This window comes from Anopheles gambiae, chromosome 2, assembly GCF_943734735.2.
Source record: "Anopheles gambiae chromosome 2, idAnoGambNW_F1_1, whole genome shotgun sequence".
Classification (NCBI taxonomy): Eukaryota; Metazoa; Arthropoda; class Insecta; order Diptera; family Culicidae; genus Anopheles; species Anopheles gambiae.
The window spans coordinates 97273829-97289291 of NC_064601.1; the positions used below are offsets into that span (position 1 = coordinate 97273829).

At 45.2% G+C, this 15463-nt stretch overlaps 1 protein-coding gene across 2 annotated transcripts in view; it reads right to left on the reverse strand.

Annotated features, from left to right (window-relative positions):
* Positions 1-15015, reverse strand: part of LOC5667128 (uncharacterized) — a 74579-nt gene extending 59564 nt beyond the window's left edge. Inside the window, exon 1 of one of the 2 annotated variants that reach the window (XM_061644630.1) lies at positions 13865-15015. The gene's annotated coding sequence lies outside the window, so the exon portion shown is untranslated. Of the gene's footprint in view, positions 1-1613; positions 1797-13864 lie in introns of those variants that run through there. The other variant, XM_061644631.1, reaches the window with a different exon arrangement.
* Positions 15016-15463: the final 448 nt, after the last annotated feature.

Consider the following 15463-nt stretch of genomic DNA (forward strand, 5'->3'; position numbering starts at 1 on the left):
TGAGCAGCAGCAAAGCCGACAATCACCAACCAGCCAGCAATGGGCAGAACAATGGTGCCATTCGGTATGGTATGAGATCGGTCTCCGTCGGTCATCCAACGCTTCCCACTTCCTGCGTTGTCTCTCACCAGTTTGGCATGAAATTTTGCTGCCCACAGACGCAAATGGATTGTAGAAAAAAAATGAAAGAATGGAAAGAAACCAACAGTGCAAATTAAAAGAAAACCTCGGTAAATGCACATTGATTATTTTTCCCCCGGACGTCTTTCGGTTGGGATGGTCAGTGACTGGCATGATTGTGAGGTTGTGACAGTCAGCTGCTCGTTTGGTGGCGATTTTCACACCCGATTCAGACAGCAATAATTGAAACCGTTGTTCATTGTGAGCAAAAAATGTGTGTCTTTTTGTTTATCACTTTGCTATGATCGGGCCGTATGTTGCATTGAAAGTATTTACTTAAAAAAATTGAATTAATTTGAAGCTCTTTTTGTTTCAAACAACAATCTCATCAACTTCCATTCACTTTGTTGCTTTGCAAATTAACACGATTGCAAACAAATTGCAACACTTCCACGCAACTATTGCCTGTGCACACACGCTTATGAATTGCTTCCCGTGCTGGCAACATAATTACAAAGCCATTGTTCGCTCTCAATGAGCGTGTAAGTACCAGCGCCCTTTACGCCAACTAGGCCGCATTGCCCCAAGCGTCTGTGGGGTTGGTGATTGGTATATCCGTGTGTGTGTGTGTGTGTCTGTGTGCAAGCGTATACTATGATAATTATCCTCCAACCGGTGCATTGGCCTGGCTCCAAGGTTTGGTCGATACCGATCAATACGCGAAACGCTTTAATGCCAAACAAAACGGGATCATCAGCAATAAAGTAACATTTCCTCTTCAAACTCCAAACTACCACACTTTAATGTTCAATGGTTGTGCGTTTTTAATTGCGGCTGATAAACAATATATGCTGTGCCGTAATTATGTTTGGTCCGAAACTAGCAGCTACCAGGCGCACCCATCGCGCTTGAAAGTAGCTGGGCGCCTCCACTGCGCGTTTCGCCACAGTGGCAAATTCGTTTTATTTATATCTTCGGCACAACAAACATCATCCCCAGCTCACTCTCACGCAGCTCCTATTAATCTTCCTACCACATTAGGTTGGGTGGTTCAACACACCAGTACCAGCTCCTCAACCCGGTCGGTATGAATATAAATTTTAAAACAGTAAATTTAAATTTATGTATTGTCGCTGGAACTGGTACGGTTGACTTATGGTGTGACCAACATACGGAAAGAGGGAACTGAGTGGGGGGTAAAATTAATTCCAACCAACCTCACACACATACAGACACCCGGTAGTCTGCGATATCGAAATGTTTACAATAACGATACCAACGATAATAACAATCGTAATGATAACAAGGGCACAACCATCGCCTGTTGTGTTGTGTTCGTTTCCGGTTTCGATCTGTCAAAACAGTCTGGCATTCCGGTGCATTCAGTGGCACCCTATCACCCCTCCACGAACTGGTTTGTTGCTTATGGACAAATGTGAACCATTTTGTCGAATGGCTGTAGGCTGCAGGCAATGTTTTTCGAACGTACTTACAACCTGTTCCTACTTATCACACATGCTGCTGTTGTTGGTCATTTGGTAAGTCTTGCAATTGGGTTGCAACCACCATTACGCTCTTGCAACCGACTACGCCTACGGGCAGGAAAATGTCGCTAGCTTGGTGGCGCAGCGCTTTCAGTTGTGTTATCAAACGGTGATAAATGACGGTTTAATGCAGGATGGATTACACCGCGCGCACGTACCTGCAACGAAAGATTAGACGATACATCAGAATACGTAAACAGTGGGTGGTGAAAAATGGATTATCTAGCGCTAGACCTAATCTGTTATGACATTACGAGCTTAGAAGGTAAGATTTGTGCGGTGGAATGTTTAATGGCGGAGTTGATTAGAGCTTTAAGGAACAGTTGATAGAAGCTCGAGTAGCATATTAAAGATTAAATTAAGTTCTTTCACACAAATAATCTCTCATGCTTCCCATTTCATTTAAGACTTGTTGTGCTCCCTTTGAGTCCGAATTTAAATTAAAATACAAATGAAAAACTTCCTCCTGCTCAGTTTCAACTGGCACCAGGCGCCTCCATTGCGCTTTAACCCCAGGCGCATGAACCGAATTGTGTGTTTAACACACAATTTCTCCAACTATTCATGTATTATTAATCTTGTAACAGATGACGACAGTATAATCACCAATAAATTTATCTTCCACACGCACACACCATATTGCGCTAGCGGAGGTGTTTATTTTCGGTCCGTGTTTCCCTCGGCTTTAACGGCCGAAAAGTCGAACGTTACAAGGCTGTCGGTGCTGCTGGCGCTTCACAATTCTCACACCCCTTTTCCATTAGCCTTTTTTGCACTGCTCTTACTCTCACTTGCTTTCGTGAGTGTGTCTGTGTGTATGGTGGACATTTTTCAGTTCAGACCCCTTTTCACTCTTCCCGCTCTCCTCCTCAGCATGCAAAACACAGTGGTGACAGCACGAACGATTTCCGCATCCGTTTGTACCATTTTCATCGCTGCAATGTTGGACCATTTGCACCCACCAGCGCTGCACACCGGTTCATGTATTTTTGTGCATTTCACTTCACACGTACTGCAACAGCAGCAGCAGCAGCGCGTGTTTGGAGTTTGTTCCGACCCATTTCGGTCCACTTACACAACACAGCTTCTCGCTCCCTCCGCGCAGTTCGTGGTGAGATTTTTAATTTCCATTTTAACTGGAATTAATTCGATTCAATTAACTTGATTGATTCTCACCCGTCAGGCCGAGGCGAGGCTACCGGCCGCTTCCACCGTACCGGTCACAGGCTGGCAACATCGACCTACTTCCGGGCCTGTCGACAACAGCTTCACGTACATAAAATACAGTGTGCACTCACACACAAGCGCACGTATGCAATCTGCGAGTACGGAGGTGGTTATGTCTGGCACCCATTTCCTGACAGATTTGCATGCAAGGGTTGTGTCGGGATTGGGTGTTTGCGTGTTTTTTTTTTTTTGCTTTCCCGTTCTCATGGAACGGGTGTTGTTTTTCAGCATATTCCATGAACCGTTTAATTCGGCTTCAGCTACTGCAATTAAGCGCGTTATGGGCGAGAGGCGCAAAAAAACGAACATCCATCGGTTTGGTTTTTATCGGAAAGAACCGAAACCAACATGAAATGCAAAAAAGAAGGTAAAATGCACAAAAACGAGTTCCATCAGCGAACTGATTTCAGCGCGAATGTTACCATCAAACCGAACGAAAGCCCATAAGCGAGTAAGAAATCCACTCTGTCGGTGGGGAAAAAAGCGCCTGCTTTTTCCATCCAATCATTTAAAGGCTTCCTTAATCGGGTGAAACTCCTGCCCCCTGCTGCGACGCTCCTCATCAACACTACGCACTCTCTCTCGCTCACCGAGCCTGAAGTTAATTAGTGAAGTGTGAAAGATTGCATTGATATTCGCGATAATCCTACCGGCGAAGATGGATTGCGTGAAAGCATCAAGGGATTGCAGAAGTCGCACGACAACAAACACACACACACACACACACACACACGAACGTAGCAATTAATTAATTAAAATTGTCAGCACTTTTTAAAACGGATTAACGGAGCCGGCCGGAACGAGCTGACTTCCTGCCGTGCCGTTTTCGCTACAGTTGCGCCGCTTCTATTAAAGTTATAAAGGCAACGAGCAGCTCCCACACAACGGCTGGAAAGATTTCTTCACCTTTATTTCAGCCACAAAGTGTTGTGTGTATGTGTGTGTGTTTGCGGTGGACAGGAAGGAAAGAAACACTTAAAAATATACATCAAATAATCAGCTACGGTCGTGACGGTTGCGGCGGTACGGTAGTAATGTACTGATTAATTAATTCAATTATTCACACATTTTGCATAATGAAGTACAAAGTGGCGGCGAGTGACAAGTGCCATACTTGCGGTCTCCTTCTTCTTCTTCATCTTGTTTCCACCCTACCCCTACTGTCGTGGACCGGAAGTGTCGCAAAATTCAACACTTAGTTGAGGTTTGTGGAAGGAAAAAAAACGCGAACAAATACTCGAAACCGTCGCTAGTGCTACCTTTAAACGTTTTTGTTCAAGCTGTGCTGAGACCGATACAAGAAAGAAATCGGTAAAACGACGAGGGTGGTCGTGCCGGATCGGAACTGTCGGCGGGAGAGAAGCCAGGGAACGAATATGGAGCGACGTTTTATGTAAATTAATTTTTGTAAGTGGAACAGATCTACCCACTTCCACGGTATTAAAAGGAGAGTCATTAGAATGTAGCAAAGTGTTTAATTATTAAACTGACTCTAAATAAAATGATCATTTTGAAGTGCCTTTGTGTGTCTTAATTGTAGGAAATTGAAACAACATCTTTGGACTAAAACCTTCTATTTCTCATCTTCTAACAATTTGTAAAACATCTCTTTAAATGAATTCAAATATAGCATTTATATTTAAAGATTTCAACAATGAAAGAAATATGTTTCATCGCTGCCCGGAATAATCGTTCTTTTCAACCCGCCAATACAAAGCAGGAACATAAATAAGCTCAAGGATACAATAAATTTTCTTAATTAACTTAATCTTTCTCACCATCACCGTAACAACATAGCAACAGTGTGCCCGTACGTATCGCTTAACTATCAACATACCTTTGCCGATTCCAACTCACCACCACGCTGAACGAGGCTGAAAGGTGAAAATAGACACACCACAACATCGTTTTGTCATGTGTCTGCCTTTTTTCGATCTCAATGACTCACCAATTCTTTCTTTCTCTCTCTCTCAAAGCGGTTATTCTTTTCTTTTACCGGTGTAAAGATTTTTGTTTCTAATTTTCTAAGAATCATTACGTTCTTCACCTTCGCCGCCACTTCCTACCTAGCAGCTACGGACAGCACACGAAATGTATACTGCAGCCACTTAGCGTGAGCGTGAGGAAGAAGTTGACAGTCCCACCCGCTACCCGGACACTGTTTAATGGGGACAGTGAGGGAAGCAATGATCGTAAAAAATGATATTTTTCCCGCCCGCCCATAGATGAAAGGCACATGATGGATGAAATAGAGAGCTGAGCTGGCTGAGCTGACGCATACACGCAAAGGAAACAGACGCGAGCGCCAACACGGTCTGACGTGGCACGATCGTTGTTGCTGATTGCAGCGGATTATTAGGTGACGCAGTGTTGAGCGATGTGAACGGTGGCAGTGGAGCAGTGGTATTTTCATTTGGAATGAATTTAGCTGTTTGATGCATTGGCTAGCTCCAGGAGTGGTGCAGCTACTCGAAAGGAAATGGTATTTTTTATTTTCTATTTCATACTGATTGCTTTGTAAGGAAAAGGGAAGGTTCTGGTCTTGTTGAAGCATTATCATATCAAATTTTATGTCAATTTTTAGCGGAATTTCATCTTCTGACGTTAGTTGAAGTTTGCTAGTCAGTAGAAATTATGAATTTTCTTGGATTTTTTATTTTAAAAAATCAACAAAAAATTTACCTTAAAAACTTGTTAAAATGTCTGTTGAAAAAAGTATGAAAAGTATGAATCCATTTCCCGTACAAAACTACAATCAAAACTCCTGAACCCTACCCAAACCATCGCCACACACTTCATTCCAACTAAAATCCTAATTTCGTTTCCCTTTAACTTCAAAACCTTAATGCAATTGTGCTTGGAGCGACCCGCGGGCACAATGAAACGTTTCTGTCTGACAGCGAAATGGGACACGTACGAAACAACAGAAAGCTATTTTCCGCACACAAACACACAAATACGAGGCAAGTTATGGAAAAATACAGCTTTCTGCAACAATAACACAAAAAAAAATGCCACAAATTTACGTATTCTACTCCACTTCTACCAAACAGAGAAACAATAGAGGAAAGCATTTCATGTTGCGAAACTGGCAGCAAACCCAAACAAAGACAATACGCAGCTTAGCAGCACCAAGTGTTTTTTTTCAGAAGATATACACACATGGGAATGAGGAAGCGAAAACAAAAAAAAAAGAAAGAAAGCGCCACAACAACTCGGGCCAGTTTATGAAAAGCAAATCACTATCCTCCAGTGGCACACCCGACTCGACACACACACACGGGGACGAATTTTGAATTCTCGTGCTGTGTGTGTTTGTGTGTTTTTAAGTTGTTGATATGGTTCGGTGCTTTTGCATAAATAAACGCTTGTTTCTTTCTAGCGCTCTGGATTGTTGCCGCTAGCTGCATAACAGATACAGCTGGGTCGGTTATGAAAGGAGCTTGAGATGGCGGGGAGTGGAGGAGGTTGGGTTAAAAACCATATAGTCTCGCCATAGTCACCACCAGAGTGTACGAACAAAAGCCAAACAGCTGCCCACCGCTAGCGGCAGCGGAGGCTATGGGGATGAGTTTTCCACACGTACAGCTGTCTCTTGCTGCGATGCTTCCTAATGTCAGACACAGCACAGCAACGGCACAAATGCCGTACTGGGAATGAAGCAGGCGAAATTAAACCAAAAGTCAAGATCTTTAAAAGTTTAACCTGCCACAAGGTTACGTGTGGGGATTCTTTTTTTTTTGCGCCAGCTAGTAGACACCATGCTGCCACAACCGTGATTACCTCATTTCGTGGTTCGGTAATGTACTTATTTTGGGTGTGTAATTCTGGAGCTCTTTAAACGTAGGTTGTGTGCTTCGAGGTTCGACGTCTTTTTCGGAACTTCCTTGTTTTATACACATAACAAAGCGAGCTAGGGTGTGGGAAAAAAGGAGAGAGTTTTTTTGTGTGTTGCTGCCAAAATTCAATTCTTTATGAGCAACTGTTCCGGCACGTCTTTGGGCACTGTGGAAGGTGTCAATTGTTTTCCATTGAAAATTCCACTTCATGTATTATTGAGAAGCTTTTCCGTTCGCTTCGCCATTTTCCCAATCAATCCCAGGTGTGGCTTAAAAATGTAGCTGTTTTGCAAAGGAGCCTGTTTTCCTGGAATTCGACAGAAGCATTTCCTTTCTTGGTGTGTATAATTTCCACATTTTTGGCAACATTATTATCACATCTAAACTGTAAATTTCTTATTTCAACAATTTAAACATAGTTCTCCGAAAGTAAATTAATTTAAAAAAAACATTGAATTCTTTTGAACTGAACTGAAGAAAAATTGATAATCCTAAAAGAGCAGTACAACAAGCTAGAAAACACACAAAACCCCACTGTCAAATGCTCATTGTTTCACACCAACCGACACCAACCTTTCACACCAGGTGTGACCATCAAGCTCTGTGCCCTTCAAAAACTTCCAACATTCCAACCGCATCAAACAACACCGGCCGACTGTGTGCGGCCGAAAGTTCGGCCACCCGTTTCGAAATGAACAATGATCGCTCAATAAAAGTAGAACAGTACCGCCGGCCACACAACGCCCACTCGAAACACGTGCGCACAGTTCGGAAACCACCCATGGATATATTGAACAGCGTCTGTGTGTGTGTATGTTAGTGGTTTTTCATTGTTCAATGTTCGATTTCCCGTGCAATAGTTTTTGTCCTTTACCAGTGGTGGCGCATCCTTCACTGTTTAAAACTATCGGCAGCAATTCGCCACCTCATGCAACTGGTGCCAATGAAAACACAGCGGGAGCAGCAAAATGAAGAGCACACATACAAACGCAACAACCAAAAAAACCCCCCCCCCCCCCCATACGTCCTGTGGGGTTTGAATATTTCAAGCATCTCACATTCCCTCGCTGGAGGCGAAATAATAGGGGAGGACACGTTTTGTTATGACACCGTTTTTTCGCCGACGCCAGATTTCTGTTTTTTTTTTCGAGCCCAAAAACGCATTTTTTTACGCTCGCGTGCAATCCGCAACGTGGTTTTTGTTTTCTCACGCGATATATACGGCCCTCCGTTGGTGCATGCCGTGTGCTCGCGATAAAACCAACACAATGCTGCAAGGAAAAGAGGCGACTATTGAGCCGCGGTCTGTCCTCCCAGCTCAGTTCGATATGAATATCAATCAAACGTGTCCAGCGGCAATACAGCGGACACCCGGCAGCTTCTGACACGGCACAACGCAAAAGACAGTCATACCTGTGGCTATATTGTACCTTCCCAATGGCACCCCATTCACACCCAACAGGGAATGGTTTTACACGGGTTGGTACATCGTCGTACAGCAACCAACGCTCCAGTGGGAAAACAGTAGGTACACCCCGAAAGGAACGTTTAAATTGAATTTACATACATCACACAACCACGATCCATTGCCGATCGAGAACGGGACATTACACACCTCAAAAATCTACCCGTACGGCGGTTGACAAACGGTTGACAGTCGGTGTCTGTCAGCCGTACAGGCGAGTGACAGTTTTTAAATTGGTGTGGCTTTTCGCTGCCCGGGCGCGTCCAACCTACTTTATGCGAGTGTACGTGTGGATGTGTGTGTGTTTCAATCTCTTTCAATGGTGCTTACTGTCTGTTTCGGATTTGTTTCACCGCCCCTCCCCATTCTCCACTTCAAACCATTTGACACCGTTTTAGCGCTCCGTTCTAGCAGGAGATTGATGCGTAACGCTTAACAAGGCCAGATAGTAATCGCTTGTCAGCGTCTAGTTGCGACAGTTCAGGTGAGTTAAATCGACAGCAGAATGTTGTTTCCTTTTCTAATAGGGTTGCATTCTTAATGGACAAACATGTACGCTATATGCTTTAATTACATTTAATATTATTTTTCCAATTGGAAACATTGCTGTAGAATTTAATATGATTTTTTCCCAGAAAAGAGATACAGCAAACATCCAATTAGATTTCCTGGTCCATCTCCACGCCATAAGACACAGCAAAGACTCATCAAAGCTCCCCATAACGCATGAACGCTTTGTAAAAGCTAGCAATTTGTCGATGCAAGAAAAACAACGCACATGTCACATGTAATTCTCAACAACCAACCACCAACCACATCCCTCCATTCCAGCTGCACATCAACACAGCACAGAGGGCAATAAATCAAATCATTTATCAATTTCTTCCCCACAGTTCAAGAGCCCTCCCGACGGCAACATGTTTCCTTAATCTACATCCCCAACCCCATTGGCCCAGATTACTGGTACTGGTTCTTGTACGGAAAAATACCATGCTTCCCAAGCATGCCCACTAGAAGCTGCACTTGATGGCCAGGCTCCTCATCATCATCGTCGTCATCGAACTTCTTCATCGCAACAAACTCGCACAGGCACGATGCAGCCGACATGTCGATGGCACAGATGTAATGGTGCGCTCAATTAACATAACATGCCGTTTGGAAAATTTTAACATTAGAAACACGCTTTCCCACCCTAACGGCTGCACTTTGCCGTCCGGCTGCACTGTTGGCCAGTTGTTTGCACCGGACAAAAACATACACGACAACAACAGCAACCAGGCGTCGCTGCAAAACCAAACCAGGACTGTTTCGGATTGTCGTACATCGGTTGCACACACACGCATCTGTGGCCGTGTGTTTGGAACATTTGGACAGGACTGGGCGGTTGCTCGAATGCCGGCGTGCAACCCGGTTTTTGTATCCAACCCAGCAGTAGCGTAGCGTGTGTGCAAACGTTCGCTGCACTCGCTGCGCCGGGGAGACGCTTCTGTCAAAAACATGTGCCGAATGGCATCCGAATGGCGTCAGCTCGCTGTGGCCCACAGGTCGCCCAAGCCCCCCCCCCCCCCCCCCCCCCCCCCCCCCCCGAAAAACACGGAAGAGGACGGTTTGCTGTACCGGATTGGCCTCATCGGTTGACAGATTTAATTGAAAAACCAACAATCGTCGCAACCGGGCTCAACCCCGAGCTTTGGGCTGTCGGCCTGGAAACACTGCTGTTGCTGATTGTTGCATTGCACTGTCGCTTGTTGTGCTGTGCGTGTTTGGTGCGTTTGCTAAGGGGAGCACACTCGACTCGGCCTCCCAGTCGAGTCAACCGCCAGAAAACCATCAATCCAGGCTCGTGCTGTGTGCAGAACAGGCAATTTTTTTTCTCAGTCCATCCCACAGAAAGAGGCACACTTCACAGCACCCCAGCACCGCACGAATCTAACGCACCGGACTCAGAACACACAGACAAATTGAAATGCACTCCTGCAGTCATTGATCCTGAAATTGGACGCATCGGGCGTCCGGTCCCGGTTCGATCCGTTCGACCACTGTTGATTTGTCAAATTTTTGACCGTTCAATTGGAACTGGAGCGGAAAAAGAGGGGTTTGCAGCAAAAGCACCCGGCACGAGTTTGTTTCAAGTACAGTTCACAGTTAGCCGGTACGCCCCGTTGTGATAGAGGGGCATGGCTTTTTTTGCAAAACCAGTTCTCCAGTTCAGGCCACTTCTCTAAAACTCGCACGATCGCCACTGGCACACGCACCAAACGCGCTTGTTGACGTTCCGCCCTGGGACAACAAATTAGCATAATTGGTTGGAATTGAATCAACAACAAATTTCGACGTTCGACACGTTTTGCTCCTCATGTTGTGATTTGAGCGCGCAAAGAGGGGATTCGTCAATAGACTCTAATAATGGGCTGCACGCAATTGTTCCGCTAATGTGTGCAAGGGATGCAAAAAAAGGGCAGCTGAAGGAAGCATGCAAATTAAATACGGCACATACAACTATGCGGTACATATTTTGATTAAGAGATTGCACTATCATGTATGTCCTTCTCAGTCTGGTGACAGGTAAGCCTATTATTAATTATTAAAACAACATTTTAAGTTCAAATTTTCGGAACATTAATGAAGCAACTCTTCATATTTCTAATGGGAGCTTCTTTCAATCATGATCACTAACTTGCGGTGTGCTCATTTATCAATTCCTAATCACCATAATCTCTCAATCAAGTCTAAAACATAACCATCAGCTTGAGGATCTACTAAATTTGCTTCCAAAACCATTCCTTCCGTGCACGATCCTCACTGTCTGGCATACCTCATTATCCACTTAGCTCACGGCCAACACCTGTCGGACACCTGCGGGCTGAGCCCTGCTCTACTCACTTCATCAGCAACTACACACTATCCTTTCTCACTCACACGAACTCGATCCTGAAGAACACTAATAGATTCATAAACCGAACGCTCCACACCGGTGCGACCGGAAGCGTTAAAGCGCATCGGTACAATATGTTCGCACCACTATGTTCCAGCACAGAACTCTCTGTCGCTACACTTGCACAGTGGAAAGTTTTACTGCTTACTGCAACGATTCCTAATTGGGAAACGATGTCGTTGTGCTGGGGGAAATTGAGTTGCAATGACGACCAGCTCTGTGCACTTCAAGATCTTTCCGAGTGTCGTGTGCCGCTTCTTACCCCCGAAGGACTTCCCGACGACTAACGACGCGTGTGAGACAGCATCTTCTCCGGGGTTCATTCCACCTCACGCTGCACACATTATTCTAACCTTTTCCATGCTTGCAGAGCAGCTCAATTGTGATGGAGACACAATTTACCCCCGTCAGAACTTCATCGAGTCAGCTGGAATTGAATTTTCCTGTTACTGCCACAGGACGCATCACGCGCTGGGACGTTGGCAACGTTTCACCACTTACACCACTGCCACCGGAATCATTCCATGCACTATGATCATTTCAAACTCACACACACACTCATGGATGCTTGTACTCCGAAATTTTGATGAATGCAAAAATATATAAATATCGTACCCTTCATGTTCTGGACTAATTGTGGTGAAATTGAAATTGTTCCTTCCCCAGCCCCCATCTCATGTGAGTGTGGTGTTCTATGGTGGCATTACAATCTCCACCAGATCCTGCGTCTGAGTTCTTGGAGCAAATTTGTCCCGGAAGAAGAAACCAGTGCTACAAACAGTGACACAATTACACCATTCCCTAAGCTTATAAATTTGGGGAATCCTTTCATTTGCCACGACATGCATCATAAATCTACGACTGGGGTGTCCACATACACTGAATTCCACTCCGGCCACAGAGGAGGGTGCCGTCTGCGGTAGGGACCTACCCATCACTTCACTAAGGGTGCAATTCTAAAAACCAAAAACATCACACAACATTACAAATTCCACCACCACAGCCTGAAGGTTGCATTTCTAATGCCGTTCGTTGTGTGAGGCGACACTGCTGATGCATCGATTATTTACGGTAAAGTGGGAGATTATGGACGCTACACTTACACGATGGTTGGAGCATTTTGTCACCCACAACTGATGCTGGGAAATGTATGCCAGCTCCAACTCTACCTTCACTGCTGAAGGTCGGTGTGTGGGTATGGTTTTATTATGGTCGTGATGATGATGGGATGGTGTTTTTTCTCACTCCATCGAACGAGCTACTGAACACTAATGGGCGCATCCTCGATATTGATTATCATATTATGCTGGTCGGGGGTAAAGCCGTAGACTGTGGGCAAACAAAATCGATACAGCGTTGCGATGGTTTTAGCACAACTAAACCACCGCACTGCTTGTTTGCTCTCGTCATTATGATGAAACGTGACTTATAGCATATTTTTATGGCAAGTTTATCACAATTTTTAGGATAAAAAATGGAATGAAATGCTGATCATATTGAATTGAAATGAAACATCTTGTTCAATGTGTTTAAAATCTTCATAAAACAGTTGCGATACATTTTTAAAACAATATTAAATATTTTTTGAATTTATGTTTCAAATGTTTATCCATATCCTCAATTCATAAAAAAAATGTTTTTTGAATTTTTCTTAAGGTTTAGCGAGCTTTTTGGCATTTTTTTTTCAAAATTATCAATTATTTGGAATTTCTGCTGTTATTTTCCTTCATATTAAATTACACATCACTCCACAAAGCTATTGGAACTTCCATTTCTGCTCGTAAAAGGTCTCGTCAATGACAAAGAGTTTTAATGCACTACACAACTGCATTCAGCACGTCCATCTCGCATTCGCAGCATGCGCTTCGATGCATGCAATATTAAACCAGCTAAAAACCATCACTTCATCTGAGGGGGAGGGGGCGAGGTTCCTTCACCGTTTCGCACTTTTCTTCGATAAATTATACAACCCACCGAGACCCGGCCGATGATTCCATCAGACAGTGACGTCGTGCGATGGATTGAAATGCTTTGAAGCGCTGCTTGACGCTCGGCACCGCTCTACGGCCACGGATCTTGGGGTTACGTTTAATTAATCCTCTAAGCAGACAGCATCTCGGGCCTTGGGCATTTGATGCTTCTGCACACCGACCACCACCACCACCACCACCACCACAAACCGAGGTCGTCCTTAAGCGTCCGTAAGGAAGGTGTTTACCAGACCGTCCACCCACAGACACTTTAAATAACTAAAGCTATGCTGTGCTTGTTGGCACGACACTTTTCCACTAAGGCGTGAAAAATTCCTCCCCCTTCTTCCGCCCTACCACAAAACCACTCAAAGCCAGCCACCCTCTCTTAAGAGGCCGTTGATGCTCTCTGTCGATCCACTCACCCAAACGGAGGGAAGGTACAATTGGGGGTGGAAGTCGTTTGTCGTTTGAAATAATTTACGACCCCGGGGGTAAGAGGGATTATCCATTCGTCAAAAGGCCACGGTACACATTCTTCGCAGTCAGCAAAGGGTCTGGAGCTAACGATTGTTATTTTTGCATACCGGAAACCTATGCTGCGCTGCAAACCGTCTGTCTGTCGCTTGCGTACAAAACGACACGGTTTTGATTTAAGGCGGCCGTGGTTGCCATAGTGTCGCTTCGCAGCCCGTCTGCACATCGTCCGTGAGCGCTCTCTAAATACTAATAAATATTAATGAAATTAAACATTAAACAGATACCTGCGGAAGACGAACCCCAGAAGGGAGTCAGGGGTGCTAGACTGCTGCTGCTGCTGTTGATGATGCGCCCTCGTAACGCGCTCCTATACTCGTTCTACACTAGACTCCACCACACAACACACGTGTCTGGCAAAGGGGAAAGCGTAATGAAAATTGTGCACACCTACAATGTGCAACCTGCACCACACCACTTGCCAACCACACAGACACACACACACCGGCACAAACGCAAATGATATGCACGCTTTAACCACAACAACCGTTTGACCCGGTTACACACAAAAACACGGCTCACCTTCACGCTCCCGACGTTCCGCACGCTTTAATCACTCGATTACATTCATTATGGTTTTGAGGAGTACGGAGGGAGTGAGATGAAGATGGGGGAGAAAAAACCACTGCAACTATTCACGCGTGAGCCTACCGGCACTAATAAGCACCTGCACCTGCAGCCCCCGATGCAGCGCCAACTGAGGATGAGTGTCAGAAGTGCTGCTGGTGGAGTGTGTGATTAACTCGTTTCTCGATGTTGATTCTGCCTGGTTTGTGTTTTTTACTTGCAATGGCAGCGGATTATCGCCCCACCGCAGAGCGCAGTGATTTATAGTCAACACTGTTTGGGAGTATTGAGCTGACGGGGTTTTATCAGCAGTACTTGGTACTTATCGTTTTCGTGATCCTCGATTGAGCGGTTCAAGAGCCACTTGAGTGTGATGTTGCAGCTTTGGATGGGAATTTTCGAAGCTTCAATTTTCAATAGCAATGACTTCGCACTCCTAACAAATTCCCCGGGTAATAGACACTAAGATCTATGGCTGGATCCTTTGTATACTAGGCCTACTGAGCCTATTACGATCTGCTACACTTCTGCCCGACCTTACACACATTTGCCCATAATCAACGAGCAATAAAATTTACACAATTTTGGCGCCAGAGCCATCAAAAAGTTTCAACAATTTGAGCTAAACACTAAACTAAGTATCGCGATCGTACACAGTGATGACTCACAACACTCAGCTGTCAGCTTGACGTAGTAGTAGCACGGCAAAACACACCTGCACGACAGAAAACGCGTCTAGTTCGTTCGAATGAAAGCGACCGACTGGCGAAACCAGTGCGACACGGTAGTGCACACCGAACAGGATGGATTGGTGTCTTCGCCGGCCGACAAACGTCCCTCGATGGGCGCGCGAGATAGGTTAGGGTTTCGGCTTTTTTCCGGCGGACCCGAAGTCCAAGCCGGATCAACCAACAAACCAACACGACGCGTACGCTATTTTAAAAGCGCGGCCGAAGTGGCCGACCAGAGCTCTGAACCGTCCTCGTTTGCGCGTATGCGCACTTTGGCCGCCAAACTTGTTTACCTTCGGCCGGGCGGCTGTGCGGTCGCTTGCACCATTCGAACACCATCTGTCATCTGATTAGTTGGGGAGGTTTTCCCCTATTGTTGCTGTACCGTGGATGGAGCAGGACGTTCTCCAACCATCCCCCGGTGGCGGTGGGTTGGCTTCGGTTCGGTGTTTGCGCCGTCTGTTCTGCGCATTTTTCCGGTTTTAGAACGTGCGAGTGAGATAAGTGGCAATAAGATACGCAGAGAGA